General features: G+C 39.3%; 1 pseudogene across 1 annotated transcript; it reads left to right on the plus strand.

Annotated features, from left to right (window-relative positions):
- Positions 1–673: 673 nt before the first annotated feature.
- On the plus strand, positions 674–1,305 carry LOC308279509 (synaptosomal-associated protein 23-like; annotated as a pseudogene). The gene has a single exon. The product of its transcript is annotated as a synaptosomal-associated protein 23-like (transcript).
- Positions 1,306–15,276: the final 13,971 nt, after the last annotated feature.

A 15,276-nucleotide genomic window follows, 5' to 3' on the forward strand; every position in this document is an offset into this window, starting at 1 on the left:
TGAATGTCTAGATTGTTTTCCTCCCTGCAGTTGACTCATCTGTGTGGTTTTTATATGATTAGGATGCAGTGACTCATATTACTATCTTGATTTCTCCAAAGATTTCAGAAATGCAACAGCCATAGCTAGTTTTACCCCAGAAAAAGTGAAAGTGGGGTTCATATGAGGCATCAGTATGTCTTAGAGTGTTTCAAGACAAGGTGACTATAAACATAGCAATAGCTGTGGACTGTTTGTTGGAAATCTGGTCATTTTAAACTAATCTGTAAAATACAGATAACTGTATTCAGATGACAGTGCTGTAGGCAGCAGTTAGGGAATTGTGTGAATACTGTGATTATCATTTTAATGCAATTTTAAAAACTTATTATTACAATAAATACTAAAGACTAAAATGAGGTTTTCAAATCTGAGCTGGAAGCATTCGTTTCTATTATTCTCTTGGGGTCATTTAAATTTCTGATTGCATATGTTGTTCACGTAAAAACACAAATCATTTCCCAAAAGGGCCTGAACATCCAAGTTGATGAAATTAAAAAGAAAACATATGATTTTCAAAGTAAGTTTCGGTGCGCAGGCACAGGGGTGCTCGCCGTACCTGGTCCGATCTCAGGGTGTCTGAATTGCTGCAACTGGAGAGGAGTGGCTGGGATGACTCGAGTTTGGATTCATCATGGATAATCTATCACCAGAAGAAATTCAGCTGAGAGCAAACCAGGTTACTGATGAGTCTCTAGAAAGTACAAGAATAATCCTGGGTTTAGCTACTGAGTCTCAGGACCCAGGGGTCCAGACCATTACTATGCTGGATGAACAAGGGGAACAATTAACCCGAAAAGAAGAAGGCATAGACCAAATAAAGACATGAGAGAGGCAGAGAAGTCTTTAACATAACTCAACAAGTGCCATGACCTTTGTGTCTGCCCATATAATAGGACGAAGAACTCCGAACCTGGGAAGACCTATAAGACAACCTGGGAAGAAGGCAGAGACAATTCACCTAGCAATGTAGTATCTAAGCAACCAGGCCCGGTAACAAATGGTCAGCTTCAGCAACCAGTCACAGGAGCAGGCAGTGGTAGATACATCAAACATATAACTAATGATGCCAGAGAAGATGAGATGGAAGAGAACTTGACTCAAGTGGGCAATATCCTAGGAAATCTAAAGAACTTGGCCCTAGACATGGGCAATGAAATTGAAGCCCAAAATCGACAAATAGCCTGGATCACAGAGAAGGCTGATACCAACAAAAATCAAATTGACATTGCCAATGTCAGAGCAAAGAAACTCTTTGACAACTAAGGCTACTATTGTACCTCTTTTATTTATTCACGCCTCTAGCTCTTCTACCTAAGTCGTTACCTGTCAGAGTTTGACATGCTTTCAATCAAGAGATAATGAGGAAGAAGGGCCAAAAGAGTAACAGTCTCCCTATTTTTTTTAATTTTCACTGTTTTTTTTTAGGGTAGACTGTTGCTCATCTTTTTTTTTTTTCTAGTATTTCTTTCTGAGTTCATACTCTCAGATTGGTTTCATACATCATGTACAGTGTTTTCATCCTCCCCACTTACTTGAGCAGGATCTTTTGCTCTCAATATTGGGAAGCATTGCCAAAGACAGCCCTGACAAAGGCAGCTGGAGAGGTGGTTTTTGTTTGGTTTTGGTTTTATGGTGGGTGAAGGGCAAGAGGTAAGAGATTGTTACCTCAGTAAAAACCTGCAGGCTACAAAACAAAAAGCTTCATAGCTACAGTAAAAATCAAGTTAGATTTCATTTTTTAAGTTGTAGAAGTTTTATTTTTTCTTTTCTTTTCTTTTCTTTCTTTTTTTTTCTTTTTTCTTTTTTTTTCAGGACTGGGAATGGAACCCAGAGGCATTTGACCTCTGAGCTACACCCCCTGACCAATTTTTTTTATTCTTTATTTTGAAACAGGATCTCACTGAGTTGCGGAGGGCCTCACTAAGTAGCTGAGGCTGTCCACAAACCACAATCCTCCTGTCTCAGCCTCCCAAATGCTAGGATTACAGGCATGTGCCACCATGCCTGTCTTCTTTTTTTTTTGTCAGTTAAGGCTAATGCTTGGTTTTAGAGCTTTTCTGCAAAATACTTTGTCATACATCACTATTTTTACAACCTGTGCTCCAAAGAGTAAAATGAGTTTTCTCAAAGTGAGTTCAAGTTATGAACTCTTAGTGATTCATATGTGTACATAGATTGCTATACCTCATATTGCACATTCAGGAATACTTTATATAAATGAGTAGCTTTTTATTTTCATATTATTAATAACATCATGGTCTTGTTACAGGCCTATTAACCTCATACATTTTTCAAGAAAATATGTAAATATATATGTGTAACATGAGAATTTCTATCTAAAGCAAGGTTTAAAATTTTGGGGAAAGTTTGACAAACCAGATGTGGTGATGTACACCTGTAATTCCAGTACTTGAGAGGCTGAGACAGGAGGATCACAGGTTCGAGGACAGCCTTAGCAACTTAGTGAAGCCCTCTGCAAATTAGTGAGACCCTGTTTCAAAATTAATAAAATAGGGCTGGGGATGTAGCTCAGAGGTAGATTGTCCCTGAGTTTCATCCAAAGGAAAAAAAAGTTTTACAGAGTATAACACATGTGTTCAGATTGACATCAATGCTAAGAATTATGTTTAAATAGGAAAAAAAATTTTGATCTCAGGTACAAAAATCCTGAGTTTTATGTAGCTTTAGACTCTTAAAAATTAGAATTTATTCTTACTAAAATGGTTTGGAAAATTACTCATTTGGCTTAATTACTGATGATTGCACTGTTATTTTTGTAGCCTTGTGCAGTGAACTATGTCGAGGATCAAGTTTACGTAGATCCTGAACAGTGTTAAGGGAATCTAATTGATATTTGTCACCTTTATGTAAAACTACCATCTGCTTGAGTCTTACTTTTAAAATTTGTAAGTACTAAAAAATCAAAATAAGTTTCAAGGATAAAAATATAAAATGAATAACTTCATAAAAGCATTAGTGAAATCATGTTTCCCCAGACCAATGAAGGTATAATACTGTCTAGGAACTTGGTTTTCAAAAACTTCTAAATAAATTCCATCAAAATACCATGATTATTATTATGTGTTAACACTGCAATATAGAAACATATATTTTCTCACTCAGTAGTATCTATTACGATTCTGCTAATTGAAAAGACCATGGTAGTCAGGCATGGTGGCACATACCTTTAATCCCAGTACTTGTGAGGCTGAGGCATGAGGATGGTGAAGCAGGAGAGAAGAACCTGGGAAGAGGAAGGTTTAAATCAGGCCATATGCACTGTCTTCTGTGAGGTGGGGGGAGGTGAGTAGGAAGGTGAGAGAGCAGTAGGAGGAAGGAGATCAATTCAAATTAAGAATTGAAATTGGTCAGAAGATATTGGACCCCAAAGACTCAATTCTGACCAACCATAAAAGAGTAGATGGGAAACCTCAATAAGGTTTAAAAGCTTACCTCCCAAGAGCTTCATTGGTTACTTTCTTTGGAGGACTCTCTTCCTATGGGTGGGGGAGCTGTTTTTGTCTTCTACCTTTCCTTGACTTAAACTTTCATATTTCTATATTCATTTTTTAATTTTTAAAATATTTTTATTGATGTATTATAATCATATATTTTAATGGAATACAAGATGGTGGAGGCATACATGCACACATCACTCATTTAGCCCTTCCCCAATTCCCACTCCATCCCCTCCCCCTCCCTCTTTCTTTTTAAAATTTTTTTATTGGTGCACTGTATTCATACATCATAATGGGATAAAAAAAACTTTTGTAGACATACATGTACACATCGTACAGTTAGCCCCTACCCGATCCCCACCCTGTTCTCTCCCCATCCCTCCTTCCCATGCTTGGCTTAGTGGTTGACATCTAGTATTATAGCAATTTATGCAAAATTAAAAATGATAATCTCACATAACAGTTTCATTTGTCTGACACCAAGCTTTTGATGACTTAAAGATAACATTTCAGTATTTCTTTCTGCTTTCTTTCTTACCAGAAAATATATTTTTTCTTTTTTTTAGGTGAAACTACCATACATTTTTTTTTCAGAAAAAAATCTATCCTAATATGGAATATGGACTCTAGATACCCAAAATGATCTCGAAAAAGAACAAAGCTAGAAGACATATATTTTCTGGTTTCAAACCTTATAAAGCTACAATAATTGAAACAGTATAGTACTGTTATAAAGGTAGATATATAAACCATTGGAGTTAAATAAAAGCCTAGAGATAAATTCTTCCATATATTGTCAAGTTATTTTTGACAAGGTTTCCACAAACATTTGGTGGAGGAAATACTAATCTTTTAACTAAATATTGTTGAAAAATAATAATTACATGAAAAAAATAAAATTGGACCCTTACCTAATACCATACAAAAATATTAACTCAAAATAGATAAAATACCTAAATATAAATCTTAAGATTATAAACTTTTCGAAGAAAATCTGGGTCATAAAACCTCACAACATTGAAATTGGCAGTGATTTCTTGGATATGATTTCAATGGCACAGGCAGCAGAAGGCTAAACAAACTCCCTAAAAAATTGAAATTGTATATCCAAAGGCAATGTAAACAGAGTTAAAAGTTACTGGTAAAATGGGATAAAATATTTCCAAATGCTATATCTGAAGGTATATTAATATTACAAATAGAAATCCTAAGAATTACCAACAATAAAAGCAAACAATACAATTTAGAAATGGGTAAAAGACTAAATAAATAATGAATCTCCAAAGATAACCAATCTTAGTTGTCTGTTGGGTGGAAAATCTTGTTTCTCTGGTTCTGGTGAGTGTTACCTATTTCTTCTTTGTAGTTAATCTCTTTAAGTATTTTCTCTAGCGCTGGTTTTTAAAACATAAATTCCTTCAGTTTCTGTTTGTCATGGAAGCTTCTTATTTCCCCATCTAATTTGATAGAAAATTTTGCTGGGTAGGAAATGTTTGGCTAGAAGTTGTTTTCTTTCAGAGTTTGGAATATGTTACTCCAAGCCCTTCTGGCTCTCATGACTTGGTTTGGGAAGTCTGGAGTGATTCTAATTGGTTTGCCTCTGAATGTCACTTGGCCCTTTGTTTTTGTTGCCTTTAAGATTCTCTGCTTGGCTTCCACAGTGGTCATTTTGACAATTATGTGGCATGGGGATCCTCTTCTCCAATCCTGACTAAACGGAGTTCTATAAGTTTCCTGGACCCATGTATTGACGTCTTGCTCTCTTTGGACAATTTTCTGCTAGAGTTTGTTGATCCCTTTGGTTTCACCTTCTTTTCCCTCCTCTATTCCAATTATTCTTAGGTTAGTTCTCTTAAAATGGACCCATATTTCTTCAATGTCAGATTCCTGCTGTCAGATTTTTTTTTCTAAATTAGAAACTATGCATTCATTTTTGGAGTGATCATCTTCTAGGAACGAGATTCTATTCTCCATGTGGTCTAATTGGTTATTTGTACTTTGAATTGAGGCCTTTACTTCATTGATTGCATCTTTTATCTCTTTTTGGCTCTCTCTGAATTCTTTTCGAAACACCTCTATTATTTCTACAGTTATTTTCCTGATTTGATCTTCTAGAAATCTCTGAATTTCTGTTTTATCAGATTCTGATGTTGTGGGGTTCTGGGCATTCATTGTTCCATTTTTATTCCTCTTTCCCATGATTTCGGAAGCTTTTGACTTCTCTGGGTTCTTCCCTGGTTCTGTACGACTTCACTTAAGGTGCTCTAGATCTCGAGTCTGTGGTATCTCAGTCCCCACTACTCCTTTACTGGGTTGTATCGCAATGTCTCAGACCCAGGGAGTCAATCGAGGCTGCTTTAGACCATGGGGGGTGCCAGGTTGGGCGTTCTCCGGCGGGGAGTTATGACTATGGTGTGATATCTCTGCCACCGCCACTCCCCCACTGGGTCAAGTCCCTGGGAGTGCAGCACTGGGATTTCTCCTCTAGGGGGCCGCAATTTGACTCACTGTTTTTTAGTGCGCTGATTGAGCTGTAGTGGACTCGATGAATTCGCTGCTGCTGCCGCAGGTGGCAATATGGCACCGCTACCATGCCCTCGGCTGTGAGGCTGGCGTATTTCTTCTCTGTTTTTGATCTCCGCTCTGAGTCCCTGCAGGGTGTGCTGAGCCCAGCCCCTGCGCTGAAAAATCTGCCAAATTCCGCCCGGCTGATCCGCAGCCACTCACCTCAGCTCGCTGTCTGCCACTCCTCTCTGGGGCCTGGTGGGCTGTTGAGTGCATTGGTCTGTTGCCGTCCGGTGAGCTCGCTGCTGCCGTCGGCAGTATGGCGCTGCTGCCGCGTCCTTAGCCATGAGGCCAGCGTATCTCCTCTCTGGCTCTAAGCTTCATTCTGAGTTCCCCTCTTCTCTGGGGCCTGGTGTTGCAAGGGAAGATGGCGCCCACGCCATTCTACGCCGCAGCTCTGGCCTCAGCACCGTGGTCTGGTTTCTTTCTGGTGTCTCCTTTTTCTAGCCCTCTTTTTCTCTGTCCCTTGTATTTACATTTTTTGTTTCTCTGCTGATGGTGTTGTCTGGCTATGAAATGTGCTGATTTTGTGGTAATAGAGATTGGTTGTTAGCGGGGCTCTTATGCGCCACTTTTCTCCGTTGCCATCTTTATTTCTATATTCTTCATTATTCCTTGGACTTCATTCATTGAAATCCACTGGACAAAAACCCAGTAAGTGGAGACTCCTCTGTTTCAACAGCAGATTCAATATCAGCTTCAGGAACTTAGTGAGACTCTCAGCATATTAGACCTTGTTTTAAAATTTAAAAAGGGGGGAGTGTTGAGAATGTAACTTGAAGTTAGAATGCCCCTGGGTTAAATCTTCACTACCAAAAAGAAAAAGAAAAAGACCATAGTAAATACATTGATGAATGGTAAATATGTGGATGCGTGCTCAGGTGTGCTTATCAAATATTTTATTATGTAAGGTGACACAGGATACATAATTGTATCAGTATAGTAATAGCTAACTTGTATAGAATATTTGCTAAGTTCCAGACATAAGATATCTATATCCATTACCTTCATTTACTATTTAAAATTTTATGAAGAAAATATCATTAGTTTAGGCCGGTGGCAGGGCCAGCGAGCCCAGGAGCGTAGCCTGCCATGAAGCAAGGCCGGTGCTTGGGCCTCCGAGGCCGGGATCGGAGCCTGCTGAGGGGTTCGGCCAGTGCTGGGGCCAGCGAGACTGTGATCGGAGCCTGCCGTGAGGCAAGGCCAGTGCTGGGGCCTGCAAGGCCAGGATAGAAGTCTGTCCAGGGGTTAGGCTGGTGCCAGGGTCAGCAAGGCTGGGATGGAGCCTGCCTTGAGGCTAGGCTGGTGCTGGGGCCACCAAGGCCGGGATCGGAGCTAGCCGAGGGGTTAGGCCAGTGTGGGGGCTAGCGAGGCCAGAATTGAGCCAGCGAGGTCTGGATCAGTCCACTGGGTGGCCAGGCCACTACTGGGGCCGTCAAGAGTGGGATCAGTACTTGCAATGCGGCATGCACAGAGAAATATCGCAGAAAATAAATATCAGATGCTTCCCCTAATCAGCAATAACTAGGAGGAAAGGGGCAACATGAAGAGGTCGAGTTATAGAAGGGGCCCTATATCGAAGCAATTAAGGTGACCAATCAGAGGGTATGGGATAGGGGAGGATGGAGCCTCTTTAAAACGCAGGAGGTACATAAACAAATGTATCAAAGTTAATCATCAAACAAGCATGGGATCGAGGGAGGGGGAGGGAATGGGATGGGGAGTGTATGACGACTAATAGGATGATGTGTGCTTGTATATCCTTTCAAGTCTTGTATTCCAATGTGATATATGATTACAATGCACCAATAAAAATAAATTAAAAAAATAAAATAACATTATCAAAAGTCAAAATAAAATAAAATAAGGCAAGAAAATATCATTAGTACATCTTTCAAAGAAAGTACAGGAGACACCAAGATATTAAAAACCTTGCTCAATTTCACATGGTAAATGAGTAATGTAGGATTTGATTCTGCATAATCTGACTCTAGAACCTGGACTTCTAATCATGAACAAGATTATATAACTCAGAATTAAAAAACTCCTATTTTTCCATTTCAAGGTGTTGAATGGGGTTTATATGTTTATAAATCTTTATAAACTTTCCTCAAATTTCAATGAAATATATTTTTGCTTAAATAGATATTTATGAGTATTGGGCATTCTTCTGGGCACTAAAAGTAAAATGATGAATAAGATTGTGTGGTTTTGTCATTAAGAGACCAATTAAGCCGAGTGTGGTGACATATGTCTGTAATCTCAGCATTTGGGAGGCTGAGACAGGAGGATTACAAGTTCGAGGCCAGCATCAGCAACTTAGCAAGATTCAACTACCTAGCAAGACTTTGTCTCAAAAACAAAAATAAAAAAATAATGGGAGTTTACCTCAGAAGTAGAATATTCCTGGATTCATCTCCAGTACCCCCCCAAAAAATACGAGAAGAAGAGAGAGGGAGGGAGGGAGGGAGGGAGAGAGAGAGGAGAGAGAGAGAGAAATGTTCAAAAAGGTAGGAGTGAGGATGGAGGAAAATGAGTGAACACGACTAGGTGAAACTACACCATGGCCTGAGCAAGGGTACCAGCTATATCAGAAATACAAAAGCCCCAGCTATGCAAACCTCCAACTCCGCCTTCGTTTCACTTTCTATAAAACCTCAAAGCTCTAGTCAGGTCCTCAAAGAAATACCTTAGGTCTCTAGACCACTCTGTTTTTCTGGGTGTGGCCACACTGAAAATAAAGTCTTTTTCTGCCTTTACTAGTGCTCACCTCTGGAACGGCCTTTTGGACATGGATGACAGACCCTAAATCTGGTCGCATCACTTAATGCAGTAATAAAAGATAAACTATTTTTTGTGCTACTGGGAATGGAAGTCAGGAGCATTCTAAATCTGAGCTATATCCCCAGCCCATTTTTTATTATTTATTTGGAAACAGGGTTTCACTAAGTTACAGGGGGGCCTCACTAAGTAGCTGAAGCTGTCTTAGAACTGCAATCCTCCTGTCTCAGGTTCCCAAGTGCTGGGAATATAAGTGTGCGCCACCAGGCCTGATGATAAATATTATTTATTTATTTATTTATTTGTTTATTTATTTATTTATTTATTTTTGGTGATACTGGGGTTCCTGGAAACCCTCTACCTCCAGGCTACACTCCCAGACCTATTTTTATATTTTTATTTGGAAACAGGGTCTCTTAAACCAGTGAGGCTGGCTTCAAACCTGCACGATCCTCCTGTCTCTGCCTCCCAAGCGCGGGGATTACAAGCGTGCGCCACCATGCCCGGCTCATAAACTATTTTTAAAAGTCAAAAAAATATAAGAAAGAAAATAGGACTCATTTATTTTAGAAAATAAGACTTTCTATAGAAATTTCAGAAGAACCTACAATTAAACCGTTAGAACTAACAAATTAACCTTAACAAGATTTTGTAGAGTACAAAGTCAGTATTGAAAATCCAAACATAATCTTTCCATCTTAAGAAATAGAAAATAAAGTTTAAAACAATTTATGATCACTTACAATAAATCTAGTGAAAAATCTCTAAGACAGTCACACAGAGATATTATATGGACATGCATGGTTATATAACACAGTTATATAAAATGTCTGACGATCTCTTTTCTGTGTGTTGCACTGGGAATTGAACTCAGGTCCTCACATATACTAGGCAAGCGCTCTACCATTGTGCTATATCCCCATTCTGAATATCTTTTTTTATTGCTATTGGAGATTGAAACCCAGGGACATTCTGCCTCTGAGCCAGCTCCCTCCCACTCCCCACCAGGCACCCAGGCCTATTTATTTTCTATTTTGAAACAGGGTCACACTATAATATCTGAAACTAGTCTCAAACCTGAAATCCTGTCTCAGCCTCCTAAGTATTAGTATTACAGGTGTGTACCAATGAATATCTTTAAAAATGTTAAGATACACTTGTTGATAGATTGAGACTTTATGAAAATAAATATCCAAATGGCCAGCAAGCTCATGAAAAAGTGTTTTACTTTAGCCATCATCAGAAAATATAAATTATAATCATGATAAAATATACCTATAATTCTACCAGAATATCTATAATTAAAAATACTCACCAAATCAGTATTGGTATTGAGATCAATTGGAAAGCTCTTATGTATTGCTCCTTTGGAAAAGCAGTCAATATCTACAAAACTCTTGAATAACATATACTTTTGCATGATCTGAAGGTGTCCCCTACAATTTATACACTGAAACCCAATGGCCAATATGATAGCATTATGAGGTAGGGGGTCTTTGAGAGGTGATTAACTCATGACTGTAGAACCTTCATGAATGAGATTAATGACCTCACAAGAGGTTGAAGGGATGCTCCTTTTTACTCTTCTGCCTAAGAGGGCACAGCCTTTATTCTTTCTGGATAACACACCATTCAAAGCCCCATCTTGGAAGCAGAGATCAGCCCCCATTACTGAACCTTCTGATGCTTATATTACAGATTTCTAGCTTCCAGTACTATGAGAAACAGCTTTTTGTTCTTTATAGATTACCCAGTCTCAGCAGGGGGTGCAAGACAAAAAATTATATATAAAAGTTACTGAGTCTCAGATATTTATTATAGCAGTAGGAACAGACTAAGATACTGTATGAACCAGAAATTAATCCCCCATCTGTTTGCCTGACAGAAATGTGCACACAAGCACACACATAAACACACACATATATACATATATACATTGGAAAATGTTTATGGATGTGCATAACAGTATATTCACAACTTTGGAAATGACTCAATTATCAAGTAACATTAGAAAGAGTCATTAATTGTTTTAGGAAAATAAAGCCACTATAACCACACGTACAAAACGTGATTTCATTCCACCAAAAAAGCCACACAAAAAATGTGCAAAAATCATGATTTCCTGTAGAGAATTAATATAGGGCAACACTCAACTATGATATTACCAGTCAAGTTCAATTTAACTATAGGTAAGTGGGTCATGGTGATGACTGATAAGAGGACATAAAAGGGGTACAGACTCGATGGTGCATGCCTATAATCCCAATACTTTGCTGGTTGAAACATAAAGATCACAGATTTGCTGCCAGCCTCAGAAATTTAGTGAAGCCTTCAGCAACTTAGCGAGACCCTGTTTCAAAATAAAAAATAAAAATGGGGCTGGGAATTGTAGCTCAGAGGTTGAACGTCTCTGGGTTCAATCCCCAGTACCCAGTACCACAGACATGCAAAAAAAAGAGGGAATAAAGTAATCTTTGAATTGCTAGTTATATTACTGAAGCCCTGTACCTGCCCCAGTATGCTGAATCAAATAATTGGGACAAGCCTTGGTAAGAAGAAAAAAATAAATTTATTGATTTGCTAGCAAATTGGAGAAACCAGTAAACTTAAAATTTCAAGAACAAGCCTGATTTCTCCTTGAACAAATGAATCAAGTCTTTACGAGTTAGTTCTTCAGGGTCAGGCCGATGTCCTATTAGAAGGACTGTAATTCATGTTTATATTTTCTTTGAGTCAGTTCTTATTCATATCCACAGGCCAGGGTCATGTTGATGTATTTACTAAAAGGGACACAGTTCATGTCTGAGTTTTCTTTGAGTCAGTTCTTATTCAGAACCACAGGTGCCAGATCTCCTGTCAGTAAGCGAAAAAGAACATGTTACTTGATAACAGGGAAGGAAAGAAAAAGGAAGGACAAAAGAGAAAAAGGGTCACCTTTGAAATAGGGAATCTATTACTTGCCAGGGTCAGAAGCAAGTACCCATTACAATAATGCACTCTTTTTTGAGTGTTGATATTACGTCTGTTTATTTACTTTGTGATAATTCAGCAAAATAGCCTTATGATATGTGATCTATATATTCTGTTAAATTTCTTTCTCTCTTCTTTCTTCCGTCCTTCCTTTCTTTCCTTCTTTCTCCCTCCCTTCCTTCCTTCCTTTCTTGATTCCTTCCTTCCTTCCTTCCTTCTTTGTGTAGTACTGGGGATTGAGCCCAGTGGCATTCTACCTCTGTAGAGTACCCAGGTCTATTTTATTTATTTATTTATTTATTTATTTATTTATTTATTTATTTTTATTGCAGTACTGGGGATGGAACCCAGAAGCATTCTACCCCCAAGCTACACCCCAGCCCTAATTTTTATTCTTTATTTTGAAACAGGATCTCACTGAGTTGCTGAGACTGGCTTTGAACAGGCAATCTACCTGTCTCAGCCTCCCAAGAATTGGGATTACAGGTGTGCACCACCATGCCTGGCTTCCATTACTATTTTTAAAATTAAATTTATGAAACCTGAAATGGCATTCTTTTACTTCATCTCCTTCAGTGTCTGCCAGTTTAAGCTAAGCAGCCATTGTTCAGTGTATCAAACAACCTTCTTCTGTTGAATTTACAAAGCGTATCTTTCTGGAATCCATGCACCACTGTCCCTGCCCCACTTCCATTACTGTGTCCTCAGCCATCATTAACAGTCGCTTGGATGACTGAAGTGGCTTTCTCCTGACTCATACCCTCGCCTTCGGTTTTTGCCCTTTTGTAACCCTGTCTCTACATAGCAGTCCAAATTGATTTTCAAAAGCACAAATTACAATACTGGTCAAGTAACTTCTGCTAAAAACCTTTTCTCCCCCATTTCTTTCATGATAAAGTGCATAGAGTTTAATATAATTCATAAAATGCTTGCTTCTCACGCACCTGCTCATTTCTCCAAGTCTCCTGCATGCATTGTTTATCCTGTTTTCTCACGAAATGCATATGATATGTGCATATAATAGGTAATTTGTCACTTTTGAAATATACGGTGCTCTCCAAGACTGAACATCTTAAGATGAAAGGCTTTAGGGGCAGCAAAACTGTTGAAAATTGTGCTAAAAATGTCCCACAAACTACCTTTCCTTTACAAATGAACTTTTTTGTATGTTCTGTATGTGCAGGAGGGAGGGGTACTAGGGAGGTAAAATGCTCCTCCAAGCTATACACCCAGTCCTATTTTATTTTTGTACTTTGATAGTGATGCTAATAGAGATTATGAAGAGCTTAGACTTCCTTTGGCCACCACTTTGCTACAAAATTTGAGCACTTTGTTTTTGTTATTTTCTTATACCTCAGAAAGTTCCTCTCCTCTCCTCTCCTCTCCTCTCCTCTCCTCTCCTCTCCTCTCCTCTCCTCTCCTCTCCTCTCCTCTCCCATCCTCCTCCTCCTCCTCCTCCTCCTCCTCCTCCTCCTCCTCCTCCTCCTCCCCTTCATCCTCCTCGTCTTCCTCTTCCTCCTCCTCGTCCTCCTCGTCCTCCTCCTCTTCCTTCTCCTCCTCCTCGTCCTCCTCCTCCTCCTCCTCCTCCTCCTTCTTCTTTCTTTCTCTCTCTCTCTCTCTCTCTCTCTCTCTCTCTCTCTCTCTCCCTCCCTCCCTCCCTCCCTCCCTCCCTCCTGTGCCTGTGTGTGTGTGTTCCTATGTGTGTTTGTGTTGTGCTGAGGCTTGTGGCCTGAGTACCATGAAGATGTTGTCGCAGGACCAAAGTGACAGCTGAAGATCATCTACATTATGGAACCGCTAGACTCAGCCACTAGCCTCAGGATGCTAATATAGCCTCTTCCACAGCTATGGTCATCTTGTCTTCTAGAAGAAAATCTTGGGCTGGGCACAGTGTTGCACACCTGTAATGCCAGTACTCAGGAAGCTGACATAGAATCACATGTTTGAGGCCAGCCTCACCAACTTAGCAAGACCTTGTTTCAAAATAAAAATAAAATAAAATGTGGCTGGGGCTGTACGTTGGAGGTAGAATACCTCTAAGTTCAATCTTCTGTACCCAAAAAAAGAAAGTTGGGCATGATGGTGCATGGATGTTATCCCAGTACTTGGGAGACTGAGACGGGAGGATCGCACAGGTTTGAAGCCAGCCTCGGCTATTTAGTGAGGCTCTCAGCAATTTAGTGAGAACCTGTCTTCAATTAAATATAAAAATAAGTCTGGGAGTATAGCCCAGAGGTAGAAAGCCTCTGGGTTTCAGCCCCTAGTACCACAAAAAAGAAGAAAAAAGAAGGGAAGGATGGAGAAAGAGAAAAATGAAAAGAAAATATCCCCTTGCTTCGACCTCCTAGAATCTGCCCACCATTTACCATGACATGTACATTTCCACAGCAGTGCTGTGCCACCCACACATAAATATTCTTTAGAGAATATCTTTCTTGTTTGGTTTTGTTTAACTTCAAGAACCAAAAGTACCACAGTATTCTAGACACATACACCAGCTTCTAAGGTAAATAAATGAATAAATTCTCCCAATTGATTAGATTGTAAATTAGATAGTCTTTTGAATTAGCCACATGATGGCAAGAATGAGAAAATTCTGCTGTGAATGTTATTAGAAAGGCAAAATCTATAGTACTTGGGAAAGTTAAATCTCATTTGTAAGATTTTATTTATTTTCACATTTATTTCTGGTACTGAGGATTGAACCCAGGGACATTCTACCTCTGAGCTATACCCCCAGCCTGATTTAATTTTTGTTTCAAAACTGGATCTCAGTAGGTTGCTGAAAGTCTCACTCTCATCCCATCTCAGCCATCCTCCCATCTCAGCCTCCTCAGAACTAGAATTGCAGGTGTGTCATTATACCTGGCTTCTCTGGATATTTCTTATCATCTCACTCTATCAAAACTTACTCGTTGGCATAAGGTGTAGCTCAGTGATAGAGGACTTGTCTAACATCTATAAGTCCAGTACCACAAAAATAAAGAGAAAATCCTTATTTGTCACCTGACCCATTTTCTTAGGGTTCAGATCTCTAATCAGGTGGCATGGTCTGATGTTGGTAGCCCCTTCAAAATTCATATGTTAGAACCTAACACCTAATATGATAGTACTAGTAGGTGGTGCTTTCGGGAAATGAAAGCTGGAATTAGCAGCCTTTTAAGAGAGCCTGGAGCGAGTTCCCTTGCCGCTTTTGCCATATGAGAATGCATCAGCAAGGTGCACCCAGTCTGCAGATGCCGTAATCATGCACTCCTTAGCCTTCAGAAATGTGAGCAATAAAGTACTGTTGCTTAGAAATTACACCGGCTAAGGTAACTTTTTTTCTAGTAGCCAGAATGAGCTAAGACATAATGTTAATTCAAGAAATAAAATCTGAGCCAAGAATGGTGGTACATGCCTTTAATCCCAGTACGTGGATGGGAAAGGAAGATCTTAGTTTCGAAGCTAGCCTCAGCAA

The sequence above is a fragment of the Muscardinus avellanarius genome (assembly GCF_963383645.1).
Source record: "Muscardinus avellanarius genome assembly, chromosome: X".
In the NCBI taxonomy this organism is placed as follows: domain Eukaryota; kingdom Metazoa; phylum Chordata; class Mammalia; order Rodentia; family Gliridae; genus Muscardinus; species Muscardinus avellanarius.